The 15125-nt window shown below is 35.7% G+C and overlaps 1 protein-coding gene across 1 annotated transcript in view; it reads right to left on the bottom strand.

Moving 5' to 3' along the window:
- Positions 1-15125, bottom strand: part of NRIP1 (nuclear receptor interacting protein 1) — an 89840-nt gene that overhangs the window by 32338 nt on the left and 42377 nt on the right. The window lies entirely within an intron of this gene.

Here is a 15125-nt window from a genome sequence, read left to right as displayed (position 1 = left end):
GGTCTACTTATACATGGATTTTATTCTGCCTCTGCCACCCCTGAGACAGCAAGACCAATTCTTCCTCTTCTTCATCCTCCTCAGCCTACTCAATGTGAAGATGATGAGAATGAAGACATTTATGATGATCCACTTCCACTTGATGAATGGTAAATATATTTTCTCTTCCTTATGATTTTCTTAATGACATTTTTTCTCTAGCTTACTTTATTATAAGAATACAGTATATAACACATATCACATACAAAATATGTGCCAATCAATTATTTATGTTATGGATAAGGCTTCCAGTCAACAGTAGGCTATTAGTAGTTAAGTTTTGGGGGAGTCAAAAGTTATACACAAATTTTCGACTGCACAGGGGGTCGGCACCCCTAACCTCTGCATTGTTCAAAGGTCAACTGCATGCACAAATTCATTCTAATACAGATACTATGACCTTGTATAAAGTTGGCTTCTTGATTTTTTGTATCTTTCTTGATGATACCCAGTATTTTGTCACCCATTCTTGGCATAAAAGTATACTGGGTCCATATCCATGGGGATTAATCCACAGTAGTATGTGTTGGGGGGGTATGTGTGTACATACACACAAAACGTCAGTTTGCTTTGATTTATATTCTATTTAGTTATAAATTAAACTTTAATGTGGCTACAGATATAAAATTTGACTAATATCAATATAACACTATTATATGAGAAGCATAAACTTGAAAAAGTTGGTAGCATCTAAAAAAAAAATCACTTTTTCAAAATCTAAGTGATTTGTGTTTTAGCCCTGCTATAAGAGTAGCTAAGTAGCAATGTGTCTAAAGCTCAGTGTTCTCATCAGTTAAATGAACTCTTTATACTAATTCCTAAGGTTCCTAATGCTCAAGAACTCCAGTGCAAGTCTAGCTAATGTTGGCTACCAAGTAACACTGGATGCTCATTAACTGAGCTTAGAGAAGTGTCACCCACATAAAGTTGTTCTCATGAATGACTTTCATTTCATGGCTTAAATTAATAGTCATAATAACATGTCAAATGTTTGTTTACTACATAATTTAATGTACTTAGATCTCTCTGACTGAAGTTAACATGCAATTTTCCTGAAAGTTTAAAATAATTTGTTGATATTGGTTAATAAGCATAATGTACCTAAATCCAAAAAATTAAACTATAAGAAATAGATTTCACAGCTTTAAAAAATTCAGCAGAATAGGTCAGCATATGAGGGAAAAGAATAGAGGCAAACTAGGTGAAGAAGAACTCTAAGCACACCTTCGGAAGAAGAACAATTTGAGGCTCAGTCACTGGAACTACTCTGACTAGAAAACAACTCTGTAAATGCAGTTCCTAGGCTGGTTCTAAAACACTGAATTCCTGTTCCTTCAATACTTAGAATATTTGCAGAAGAGAAACATACTAAAAACTCACTACATGAACACAGCACAAATTAAAACTGTAAAGAGAAAGAGATAAGGAAGAAAGTATGTGGCGGGGAGGAGAGGTTGCTTGAGGATGCTTTATTAATTTATTCAACAAATATTTGTTAAACAATTATTATGTGCTTGGTACAGTATAAAGCATTGTGGATACTTCAGTAAACAAAGCACAGTCCCTGTCTGTTAAAAACAATCTCTACCAAAAACAAACAAACAAACAAAAAAAACCAAAACCAATAACAACAAAAAAACCCAAGAAAACATATCAATTCTCTCCACTTGGTGTTCCCTTTATCTTCCCTTTCTTATTTGGCTAATTATTAAATATATGCGTGCCATGTATTTCTTTTGAAAGATTCCTAATTTTCTAGATTTGTAAGGTAATTACAAAATTTAAAACTAACATTAAAACTAGTTTAATAACATGTTTTATTCTGAAAACTAAAACATTCGAATTTTTAATTCTACGGTTTGTTTTTCCTCTACATTTCTAATGCATTTTTTCAATAAGGAAAAAAAACCATAAAACTAGGTATATGGAAATACAATACTAATAATTTTCATGGCTACATTCATTTGAAAACATATTTAACAGTCTTAATTTTGCTATCAAGTTCAAAAGTTCTTTGAAAACATCTTCTTTACTTTAGAGGCAACATGATCTCAAATAGTTCATTTTAATCAGTGTTCTACCTCATAGTTTAGTATATTTGTATTTGCTATTTATAAATGATTAAAAATGCTTCTTCATTTGTCCATTTGCTATAAAAGTATCCATGAGCAAGTCTAGACTGATGTCCACAGCCTCTGATTACACAGATCTGTATATGTACAGAACACATTCACACATTTAAATGGAAGCAAAATGTAATCTAAAAAATGAAAAGCTATTTACTAATTTCAAGAACATAAAAGTAAACAATGGAAAACAACTTTAATCCCATCGGTGTATTAGTATGAGCTATTTTGCTTCCTCTCTCTCCTAAATCAAGGGCTCTGATTGTAATCGAAGGATCAGGATGGGGACAGAGGAGGCAAAGGGCACCTACAGTTCACATGTGGCAAGAGGCTTGGACAAGAGGAATTTCTTCTCTCCCCCTCACAGCACAGATTTATACCCAACCTAAAAAAGTGCAGCTATGACCACATTTCAAGAATGCCTGAAAATGCCAAGGGGGTCAAACTCCAATCACAGATATTTTAATCATTCTGTAAAATGTTAAGACATTTATGAATTTCACACTAAGCAATCCCAAATTGTACAAGTCGCTATCTGAAAAACATTCACAGAATTAAAAAAAAAAAAAAAAAAAAAAAAACTCTAAGGAATGTTGCAATCTCCTTTCCTACAACAGAGTCAAACAGTACAATGTTTATACAAATCAAACTAATGAAAGAAAAAAAATAAATAATAGGTTTCTTAATTTCCTTAATATAGGTTAAGGTGGTACAGTGGCCACCTCTTTATTTTAATGAAAATCTCTTCCTTATCTTCTGCACTACGTTACACAGGAACCCTTAAGAATAGAATGTACTGAAAAATAATTTAAAATAATTTCCTAAACTAATTATGTCCATAACTACCTCCAGGACTTCTGCCATTCTGTGGTTAAAATCTTACAATATTAGCTTGAATTTCATCTCTGCCTGACACATTTCAAGCAGGGAAGCAGATTAGTGCCTCAGAACACTTTATAGGGTTGCGTTATCAATCAGGTTATGTTTCCAGTGACGCTTTCAGCAAAATTATCTTATTCGAATGAACTCTCATGTACTGAAGTAAACAAAGCTGTAGCCCGATGCCTCTTACATACTTTCCATTCATTTATTTCCTTTTTTTTTTAAACTTAGACTTGTAGCACGTGCCTTAGAAAGAGTGCATGTTAAATATTCCTGGAGTGTCACAATATGTAATACAATAAAACAGATTACAGCCCTACCTTTCTTTCACAGCAGTGGTGCCAAGCACAGGTACACCGGAGCAATCAATTTGTTCTGCAGACAGTAAGGCTTTCATAGAATACTAATGTAAAATCTCTTTTCTTTCTCCTTTGCCTTGACTCCCCAATGCCCAGGTCCCGACCAATACAAGGAGGAGGGCGGTATGTCTTCTGCTGAGATAACCACAACTACTAATCAAGTATACGTGTACAACGGCACAGGATTAAACCTCCACCAAGCTTGAGGCAGGGTTTGAGAACAGCTAAACACATGCACAGCACGGTCCAAATTAAACACACACACACACACACACACACACACACGATTTCTCACGCACGTGCCACGAAAATACAGATGTGTCTACTTCGGTGAACTAATTCATCACACTTTACCACACCTCGTTTTTTTTTTTTAATCTCAGGGGCATAAAATTACCTCCTGTTGAACCGAGGGCTTAGATCCAACAGTGCCCAACAACAATTGTTTTTCCAGAAATGAGAATCATGATCAGTATTCTCTGCATTCAACTGTTCACTGTTTTTAAAACAAGGCATTTTTCTAAAGTGTACTATCCAGCACAGTTTATACGGACTTATACTTGCAAGTATTAACATAGGGTTAATAGACTCAGCGTGGATTCTTAAGATCTTATACTTAAAAATGTATTGCAATAGCTCAAGTCTGTTTCCTCAAGAAAAATACATGTGCATTACCAGTAATGAAAAGACATCCAAAAGATTTTCATTTACCTTCAAGTTTTTACATCAAGTATAAACTCAAGCTATTTAAAAAAATACTCTCAGGCCTCAAAATTTATTTAAAAAGCATCTTTAACACTTTATAATTACGGTAGCACAGTTGTATATTTGATCTCACAAATCTATAGTTTTGAGGTTCCTTTCAATTGGGCATTTTCACTTGGCTTCTTTTTCTTTGATTCAAAATATGAAAAAAGGTATGCCAATCATTGAGTAGGGTGATGAAAGAAGTTGTTAAATATTTTTTAAAAACACACATTGATTGCCTTATTTTAATTTGCCTTCCTTAATTTTCAAATAACTCTTGAAAAGTACTGATAGTTAAGGGGCTGCAAACCAAGCAATAATTAAGAACAAAATACTCTAAATAACTGAAGAAACTTATTAGGAGGCTTCCTAAACCAGCTCTATTTTCATGTACACAATTGCTTTAACACTGCTAAAATACATGTGTCTTATTCTATACTCTTCCTTTTTTAAAAAAAAAAACCAGTAGGAACAATTAAGAAATACTAGGGACTTCAATGAAGTATGGCAATAATGTTTAATCGATACTGATGCATTTGTCCTTGACACACTGACCATGTCATCAGGCTACTGTCATGTGATATCATGTCATTTCTCCACCTGGCTCATGACCTTGTCCTCTAAATGACCTAAAGCTTCCCTCAAGTAGCAGGAGGCCCCTCCCCGCTGTCTCAGCAAGGTCGAATGGGTCAGCGTGTCCTCATCTATAATCCACCACCATTTGTCAGCAGGGAGGCTGGAGGAGGCAGGCTTGCTACAAGGGGAGAATGCCCAATTAGGCAGCTGTCACACAAAGCATAGGCTGCAAAATTATCCCCTGTCAAAAGAAAGAGCAGCTGCGGGTGCCAATTACAGCAACCTTTCAACCCTTTAGGTACTGGAAACTACACAGAAGTAAATGAAGAACAATTAGTGATAACAAATCGATGAATTAGGACAGTAAATTAGAAATTACTAGCAGGTGAGCTTGGGTCATACATGACATTTAGGGCATACCAGACTCCAGGCAAGGGCAGGACGCACTGAATCACACTAACCATTTCCTTGCATATAGATTTCCCTTCCAACATTTCTCTTATGCAAAACCGGAATCCTTTAAAATATCCACACCTAAAAACATGTATCTTAATGTATACATCCTTTTTCTTTCCATGGACCGAAAGAAATTGCTTCTTGATAGGAGGAAAATCCCTCAGAATAGTAAGTCTGGTTAATTCTAAATTGTTCTTATGCAATCCATCATGGTATCCCCTCAAACTTACATTTTTTAAGTGTGGCCCTCAAAATCTAAAATATTAGTTCAAATAACCACACTTAAAATCTGTCCATCTTTATAAAGCACTTGCCCTGACTCTACTTCAGTGACATTTACAGGAAAACATCCATTTGAGAAAGCAACTGGGTATGAATTCTGAGCAAAGTGTTTTGCTAATAACATAATCTTTAAGTTAAATTTCTCTACACGATGTGATTTTGTGTATAAAGAAATAACTGCAATGTGTACTTCTATATATAATATAAAGGAAATATCAACCATCAAATTATTCTCTAAGATTGTTTTGCTTCAATCCTGCAGAGGTGATATGCATTAAGTCTCAAGCACAGAAAGCCAATTCATTTGGACGCTATCCAGCTAATTTATTTGGTAGTTAGCACTTGCAGGCAACAAAGGAGGAACATGGGGAAGTAAGCCCCGAAAAGGAGAGCGAGTGCAACATGGCTGTTGAGTGTTCATGGACATGGTTTCATTGTGCTTTCAGAAGTCATGCATGTTCAGAAACAACTTTCTTGAAGTTCATTTTAAGCTAAAATTACTTTTTTTCCTTAGGAAAGAAGCATGTCTTCCTACACCAATTCTTTGAAAGCTGAGAAACCTGAATGATATGTGCTGTTATTTCTAAAGAGGCAGGGGTAAATTGCTCAACTAGACTTCTAAATCACAAATGAGTAAAAGTGAGGAAGAGAAGGTGAGGCAATAAAGAAGCACTTAGGCACCCCTCTCCAACACATTATAAATAAATCACTGTTGCCAGGGGGGAAAAGTGCATAATTCCTAGTTCCTAAGTCAAGCCATCTGATAAAATTTCCAGGAGATAAATGTCATGGGGAGAAAACTTCTCCATTAAAAGTTTATCTGAGAATTTGACTTATAAATTATGTTTCACTCTTTTATAAATGGGCATTTATAAATTTCCTTACATTTAGAATGCAACCTTCTAAAGTCAGACATACGGAATTCAAAGCAATGGCAAGTAGACAGGAATGAAGGAGTTAATGCCTTTAGAATTCAGCTTCCATCATACATGGGTGACTATCTCTTTAAATAATTTAAATCCTCTCCATCAACTACAAAGCTGTTTTGAAGCCATTTAGCTTTGTTCTTTACATGTGTTCTAATTAAGAAATGACCTTGTCATCACATACACCAGAAACCTGGGATTATTTCCTACAGCAAAAATTCACAGAGCCCCCAAAAAAAGAAAAAGGGGAAAAAAAGACTTCATACTCAGTTATTCACTAAAGGAAGTTGTTGGTTGGCTGAACGCTGAAGCAGTTTCACCGCATAATTTTTTTTTGTTGTTGAATGTCACAGGGCGGGTTAGTGTGACCTTGAGCTGCATCAGCAGCACAGCAAGGGTCGAGATGCCTGCAGGCGCCCTTGTACTGGATTTGCAAGACAAAAACCTTCAAACTGGCTGAAGGACATCTTAAATCTCTTCAAAGGTTTTCCGAACTAATCTGGGCTGCTCTTAGCAGGATCTGTGCCAGTGTGAGAAGCAAAATTAAAAACAAGGTCTTTGACAGGATGTTGTCTCCTCTTAACCCTTCCCAAGCAGAATAGAACAAATCACAAGCATTTGGGAGAGATGGTTTACCTAGAAGCATTCTTTCATAACAAATTATGTAAGCAAGCAATCACAAACGATGGGGCAGCTATTAGTCCTCGAAAGTAAACAACCCTTCCACTGTGCTTACTAAAGAATTCAGGTTGAATTTTTTCTGGACCATATTTTAGTGTAGTCAATGTAAAACTTAAAGCTCTGTTTGTATCTTTTAAATTTGTAGCACAGTGATAGGTTAAGACAAAGTTGATATTTCCATCAACATTTATCTCTAGAATTTTCATTTTTTAAAAAATAAGCTTTTAGATGGTTAAGTCACAAACTTCATGCATATTTCATATAGCTTACTAAAATTATAGGTAAAGGAAATTACATAATATGTTTACTAAATATCTTATTGCTAACATGATGCATACACTGTTAAGAGTCAGAATAGTAAAAGTGAACATTAAGTAAAACAAGGTAAAGCAATCTCAGTCCTGTTATAAGAAATCAGCATGACATTTTATTGTTGTGCTTTAGCATCTCCAATGCATAGGCCAAAAGAGAAAGTATTAATGCCAGTAGAGGGTTTTTGATTCTTCCCTGACAATACCCACAAAATTTAATTTAGTAGCTACAGTAGCCACGTGTTAAAATCATTACTCTAGAACAACAAAAAGATCAATAAAACAATCCTAGCTCACAAGAAATAAATAGTCCAGTGGAACAAACAGCTGTAATCCTTAAAATGTAATATCCTAAAATCAGTGGGTTTCCATCTATGACGTGTTAGTTTGTCATGATCAGATAAAAGGTATATCATGATTAGTTCTAAAGAGTATTTAGTGTAAGATATAGAATTTATTAAGACCCAATATGTTAGGTATAGATAGTGAGGGATTCTGAGTCTCCTAGGGACGAAAGTGAGTGCCTTACCTTGGTGCTGCCTCAAGCAATTGCCCTACCTGGGAAGAAGAACAAGGGCAGCCCTTAGGGCCCAGTCTTGGTGCCTCCCCTCCTTAATCCTGTCCCTAGCGACTGCCATACCTGGGGAGGAGGGAACATTTTACCCATCTACCAAGCAAAACTTAGTGCACCAACTGCAAAAGAATACAGAGGATTCCCTAGCCCATGGAGGAAGCGGCTTAGGTACCACAGAGTCTGGAAGGTGACTTAGGACAACCTGAAGCTAATTATCATGTCATTAGCTTAAATCTACGTTGTGGTTCACTGCCCCCATGGGCTTTCAGAGGGGCTCATGGGAGATCTGCATGCACAGTAAGATTCAGGTCATATAACTCCCAACTGTCCATCAAAGCGGTTCCATGGTGACACCTGAACTATGGGGAGGTCCCTAACCGGACACTATAAAACAAGATCCAGACCATAACCAATGTCTTTTTTGCTATGACAAGTGGTCCGGTCATCATCTGTGGTGTATGTATCTTGTTCCGTAAGCCTATATCTTGCTCTTGCTCTATAATTTTATCTTGCTTCACCTCAATAAATTTCACCTCGTGCTTGCCTTACTTTGGTAAGTCTGGTCATTCTTCGGCCAAGAGCACACCAAGAACCGAGAACACAGATGGGACTGCCAAACCCGACAAATAGGTTACAAATTATTCTCTTTTAAAAAAAAATAAAGGAATAAGGGAATAAGATAAATTTAAGATTGTGCTGAGTAACAACCACACTTTCACTCCCTTGAATTCAGACTTGCTTTCCTGAAAGGGACAAGAAAAAGGTGGAGTAATAATACCTGGTGAGCAGGTAACACAGGAGAGTATATGTGAATTTCCTCCTTAGTCACTGTGCTGAAGAAGAGAGTATATACTCTCATGCTAGGATATGCTAAATGCTACGACTGAAGTATACAAAAAGTGCTCCAGGAACACAAAGTAGGCTATAACCAGGCTTTTAGTTCTTAGGTACACGTGCATGTGGTGATCAGTGATGGTTAAAAAATAAGTAAGGGCTAGCCAGGCAGAAGAGAATGGTGGTCACTCTAGGCTCCAGAAATAGCACTCAATGGAGGGAAGAGCTGAGTGTGATACGGGAAGGGGGTAGTCCAGTGTGACTGAAGATTAGGCTGGAAACACAAGTGGGACCAAGGACTTTGAATCAAGGCCATGCCAAGGAGCTGGCCTTTATCTGGTGGGCAGTGGAAGGTTTATAAGCAATGGTATGATTAAGTGTATTAACAAACAAAAACAGAAGCTGTGGAGTTGATGGCTTGGAGGGGAGAAGAAATTGTACACCAGTTAGTGCATAGAAGGACTCATGGTCAAAATAAGGCAGAAGCGGGAGAGCTGAAGAAAAAGACAGCTCTGAAAACAATGAAGGCTGGTTTATTTGAATATTTAGAAACCAATTTGTATAACATAAATAGTGCTATAAAGTAGGGTTTTATTTCATAGCAACTTCATGAAATCAAAAGATGAGAATGATGAAAATGATTACTATATCTCAAGCCTAGGTTTGATAAACACTGTGTTGAAATGATTGATACAAAGTTTCAAGAAAACTAGTAATTCTTACAGAGGTATTTAACAGAGTCAGAATCAGATCCTGTTGGAAATCTTAATTTTGTACATTTCAAATATCAATCTTCATTAAGTATGAAGTAAAGGTTTTGCTTACTAAGACAGCAACATGTACCTTTTCATAACAATGAGAGGGTATATTTCCCTTAGCTACAAGAGAGAGATGTCTGACTTAAATTACAATGTGGTTGCTCGAGCTAAGAGCTCCATCCAACACTAATGAGAAAAAAAATTAACTCAGAAAACATTTATTGAGGGCTTATGATGTTTAGGACATGGAATTAAAAGATAAAAATTCCCCCAACATTCTATCAGTTTTATGCTTCTAGATTATCACTCATAACGATACTAAGTCCCCAAATTCCAGTTCTCACCATGATATCATCACACAATAAAAAGACTGTGAGTAAAAAGAATATTGAGCTGTCGGTAAATCAAGCATCTCAACTGCCAGCCATCTTGGTATTCTCATCCAGCTGAAAGGTACACAATGCATTCCCAAAACTCTCAGGGAAGACCCAGTACCCATGCAATTTGAAGAGAGTCGTCAAATACTCTAGAGACTGACTGTCCTGCTAAGACCTCAGAAAGAATTTAACAGAGTATCAGCCAAGTTAAGAGGGTAGAGAACAAAAAAAAAAACCAGGAGCCACTAGGCCAAGTATATATCTGCCAGAGAGCAGACTGTACTCTCAGGAAAGGAGCGCCAGCATCAGGGATCAGGTTGAGGCAAGTGGAGGGGAAGGTCACACAAAGGAGAGAAGAAGGAAAGTATTGAGAGAAAGCCTACTCACTCCCTCAAGAGAAGACGTCAACTTCATTCTGTGAAATCATTAAGAAAATGACAAAACCTCTAAAACCTCTGGAGTAAGGAGAATCATCATAGGAGAAGTATTTAGAGATTCACAAGTCATAAAAAGGGCTACCACTTGAAAGCCAGGGTTACTGACAGGGCATGACTAAGAATGACCTTACTGAGTATCCACAAATAAAATGACTTCTCCTTGAGTAAGCATCTCCATCTTATAGCTGCCAAGCCAACACTGGCAATAAGTTTCAGCACATTCTATGTCTAGACACTAATAGAAGGGTAGGTAATATGATAAGCCTTGCAGATATTTAAAAAGAAAACTTACTAATCTACCAACACAAAAGCTATGTTACAATATTATTGAAATAAAAATACAGGATATTCTGTTGGCAATTAGACAGCAGTTCTTAAAGTGTGCTCCAAGGACCCCAAGGGTCCCATGACCCATTCAGGAGGCACATGAAGTCAAGACTACTTTCATAATACTAAATGTTATCTGCTTTTTTGTATCTCTCTCTCTTGAGTGTACAGTGGAGTTGTCCAGAGACTACGCATGTACCATTGTTTTGACGGTTAATGGAATGCCTAATCGTGAATTCTTGCTTTAAAATTTTTCTCAGTTTAAATTTCTAATATGGTAACTATCAGCTGATACTAATATTACAAACAAAAGCTTTCTTGGATTCTCAATAATGGAAGACTATAAAGCAAGAAATTTGAGAACCGCTACTGGTAAAAGTCAAGAAGTACAATCTTGTTGTCTTCAAACAAAATCTCTACTTTCTAACTTAGAGGATTTCCACTAAAACTATGCAGACAAATAATGTTCTCTGTACAGAAACGTCCCTAAGACCTGGGGGGTGGGGGGAAGAAAAGAATGACCTTTTTAGAAAGAAGATTAGCGGACAAAGGAGAATATGAAAAATCTCCCATCTTTGAAGTTACATGATTCTGAATTTACCATGCAAAAAGTAACAAATCTATAAATATTTATAAAGAAGCTGCTATGTGTAAAGAGCTGAAGCTAGATGGATAACTAAGTTATAAATGTAGTAAGATACTACTTAAGAGAAGACATGAACAAAGTGGAGAAAGCACTGAGGTACAGGTTTTGGGGGAGAAGACTGGGTGACAGGACAGGGGACACTGTTGCTAGGGGAGGCACTCTACAGAGGTGGCATGCAAGGCGAGTGGAGACGACCTAAGCTTTGCCAATTGGAAAGAAGCTTTAGCGTTCTTTAGGGAGTGTGGGCACCAGCCCAAGCAAGGACGCACAGCAGCACACAGTATGTTCTAGAAACTTTACGCTTCTCAAAGAGCAGAAATCGTCAGTAATTAGAAACTTTTATAGAATGTGACAAAGTAATTTGATGTCTGTTGAATTTAATGATGAAAGATTTATATTTTGTAGTCTTTTTAAAAATTTCCAATCTGTCATAGACAGAAGTTTTTCAAAAATACAATGAAAGTGAGTTACTAAAAAAATGAATGAAAACACACACACAAAAAGTGGGCTTTCACTCCAGATATTTTCAGAAGCACTAGCTGAGAGGACAGGCTGCACCATGGTGGGGACAAGACGTGCAAAGGGTGGCAATGGCCAGAGACAAAGCTTCAAGCTAGAAGCTTGCATAGATTGTACGAGGAACATTGTTTCCACAGGCAAATGCAAACAAGAAAACGGGGTTTGAAAATCACTAGCATATCTCTAATCCAGAATGGATAAATTCTAGTTATCTAAATAAAAGGAATCATACTTCAGATGTGCAAACCACAGGTCATGTTGTCGAAGGGCAAATATAACAGAGTATCAAGGAGAATATCAGGTTCACCACCATTAAGTGAAAAAGACCAGGGTCTCTATAAGAAGAGAAAGTATACTGACAGTATGATCAACACATTTTTAAGTTATTTTAGTTATGTTATTTGAAATATTTCAAGGAAGAGAAAAAAACCTGAGTTAATATGGAGGCTTAGTATACTAGAGATTTTCCTCCCAAAATGATGTTAGTTATATTAATTAAGGTATTAAAAGTAAAAGGCTTAAGAAAAGTCAATTCTGTAAAGACATCAAATTCAGAAGAGATGTTAATTATTTTAGTGTTTCCCACAGTAAACACTAGGATGGATTAAGGAAGGCCTGTTACTTTCCTAAGGTCGTTGTGCTACTGGAATCGCTAAATTATTTTTGATTAGAGAATAACACAACTAAACTGGAGTTTGAAGATCTGGTGGCTGTGAGAGAATAAGGCAAGGATGTCAGTATAGGGCTTGGCAGCACAAAGGCTCCAAATGAGAAATGATAAGGCTCTGAACTAGACGGTTGGGTGCGAGAAAGGGAATTAAGGGTGGATGGAAGCCATATTGGAAACTAACGGTGCTACCTTTGAGCTGACCATCCAGATTTTCTTACCAGGGTTATTCATGAGGCCAGAGAAACACCAGTGAGACAGCCAAGTTGGTTTAAGGCAATTAATTCTAAGTAAAATAACGTACCCAGATTGTGGATTGATCTTGGTTTCACCAACACCACGTCTCCTTCGAAAACTTGGTGTAGAACTTTAAACACTTTTTACAAAGTGTTATTTCTCAAACAAAAAACACTACTTTGAGGAGTGTTTATGAAGTCTGGGATAGGCATTACATGAACACAATTAGCCTGCTTTACCAACTTGGTATTCAAACCTGTCAGAACCAGCTGAATCACTGGCCATGTTTATATCTTATATAGCTATCTCTATGTCCAACATGAAAGTTTTAACACTCAAGACATCTACTGAAATAGTCATCAACAATTTAATCAAACTAGAAAAAAAGTGCAATAAATAAATCTCCCCACTGAAAAATCATGACATATTACAATAAAATTTCCATTAGTGGGAAAATTAGTATATTCCAATGTTTAAGCTAAATTGATTTATGGTCTGTTATTTAATTCCACCCAAGATATATACTTTTTTATCATTAATTTTTATCAAAATTAGCTAATAAATGTTACACACTGAGATAAACAAAGCATAGAAAGTATGTGAAGTCCTATAAAATACAATAAAGGGTGAACTTATTTTGTTAGTTACTAGAGGGGACGACCGTATTTCTTGCTCACAAAAGAGCAAGAGAAATCCGGCCTAAGACACTAAAAAGTTTTACCAACACTTCATGTTTTGTGTAGTTTGCAATATTCAATTAATAAAATTCTTTTTTTTCCAATCCCTTTTGGGCTCTCATTTGAAAAAAATTATACTTAAAAATACAACATGAGTGTTTTTATAGATTGGCTATATGAAAACTATTGTAAAACCTCATAAAATTTATCAGTTCAGAGTCTTCAACTTGTCAAATACTAGTATCCTGAGATATACCAAATCCTTCTTTTGGAGACATAGTCTACCAGCTAATGAGAGGTCTTCTGAAAAGACATTATATACTTTAACACAATAACTCCCAAGCGTATTTGACCACAGGTTCTTCATTCAAAAGGAAGAGATATTTAACACAACACATTTTCGAAAACACACCTCACATAATCACTTTTAAAATCTTGAAACATTTTTATGTGTAAGATAATAGAAAATCACTAATAATTCATTTTTATGATTTTTTAGTTTTCAAAGTTGTTTACTATACATTTTAGATAATCTTTTTTTTCTTAAGTCTGGAAGACTTAAATTTGACCATTTTCAAAGCCCAACTCATTAGCTGGGTATACTTATCAGATGGCGATCTGATTTATTTATCCAACTGTCATAAGTGATTGTTACTTATGATTCTGGTTACTTGGTAAAACAAAGTTGACACATTAAGAAGAACAAACTAATTATACTATGAGTGTCACAGGAATATGCATGGTTACAATGTTAACTTTAACACAATTAAAAGTTGAGAGATGGGGTTCAGTATCAACCATGCTTTGTCAAATATAAAAGCAGATATGAGACTATTGACCAGACATTAACACATAATTTAACCTGAATGAAAGAACTTTTATTATTTATAAATAAAAGCCTAGTTGATTTTGAATTCCAATTTAAAGGAAAGAATATATGACTGTGAAAAATGACTAGCAACCAAATAATTACTAATAATTTTATACAGTCTTTTTTTAAAATACTATTTTAAAGATTTTCTTGATGAAACTACAACAAAAGATAAGAATTTAATTGGAGTGATTAAAATAACTTCATCACTAGGTTTTCTGAATATAATCAGTATAATGAAGAAAAAGGAGTTAGTATTATCACTGACAACTACATTATGCCTACAGGTAAAGAGCGAATAAGACCAAATTTGGCTCAAATTTGCCATCCCCTTTGAAACACGGTGGTCAATTAAAACACGGAATTTTAGAATACTATATCTGTGTATCTCTCTTCTGACCAGAGTTTTTCAGTTAGCTAGTTGAACATGAACTCTTCACAACTAACTATAAGCACAATAATCAATCACTGTACCTTTTGCTAGTTTATTTGGATTGCTTCTGCCCAGAAATAAGCAGCAGAAGGTCTGAGAGCTTAAGACGTGACAAATTCATTTAGGTTGGAAACTAGAAAACAGGAGTGTTAATCCAAGCAGAATTAACCACTCACTTATCTCTTTTGTTGCACTGCCCACCTACTTGTGTTAATTTAATCCAATTATTTTATCATTTCTCAGAAATACTAATATACTCTTTGCTTTGTAAAAAGAATTTAGATAATTCCAAAAGTAATCACTGACTTTATACTATAATAAACCCACAATAATCACACATGCTTCTATTTTTCCTCAAAACAGTAATTAACTTTTTATCTGAA

Source organism: Eulemur rufifrons, chromosome 7 (genome assembly GCF_041146395.1).
Source record: "Eulemur rufifrons isolate Redbay chromosome 7, OSU_ERuf_1, whole genome shotgun sequence".
NCBI lineage: Eukaryota > Metazoa > Chordata > Mammalia > Primates > Lemuridae > Eulemur > Eulemur rufifrons.
Note: the sequence above shows the minus strand (reverse complement) of the source record. Positions and strands in the feature narration are given on the sequence as shown.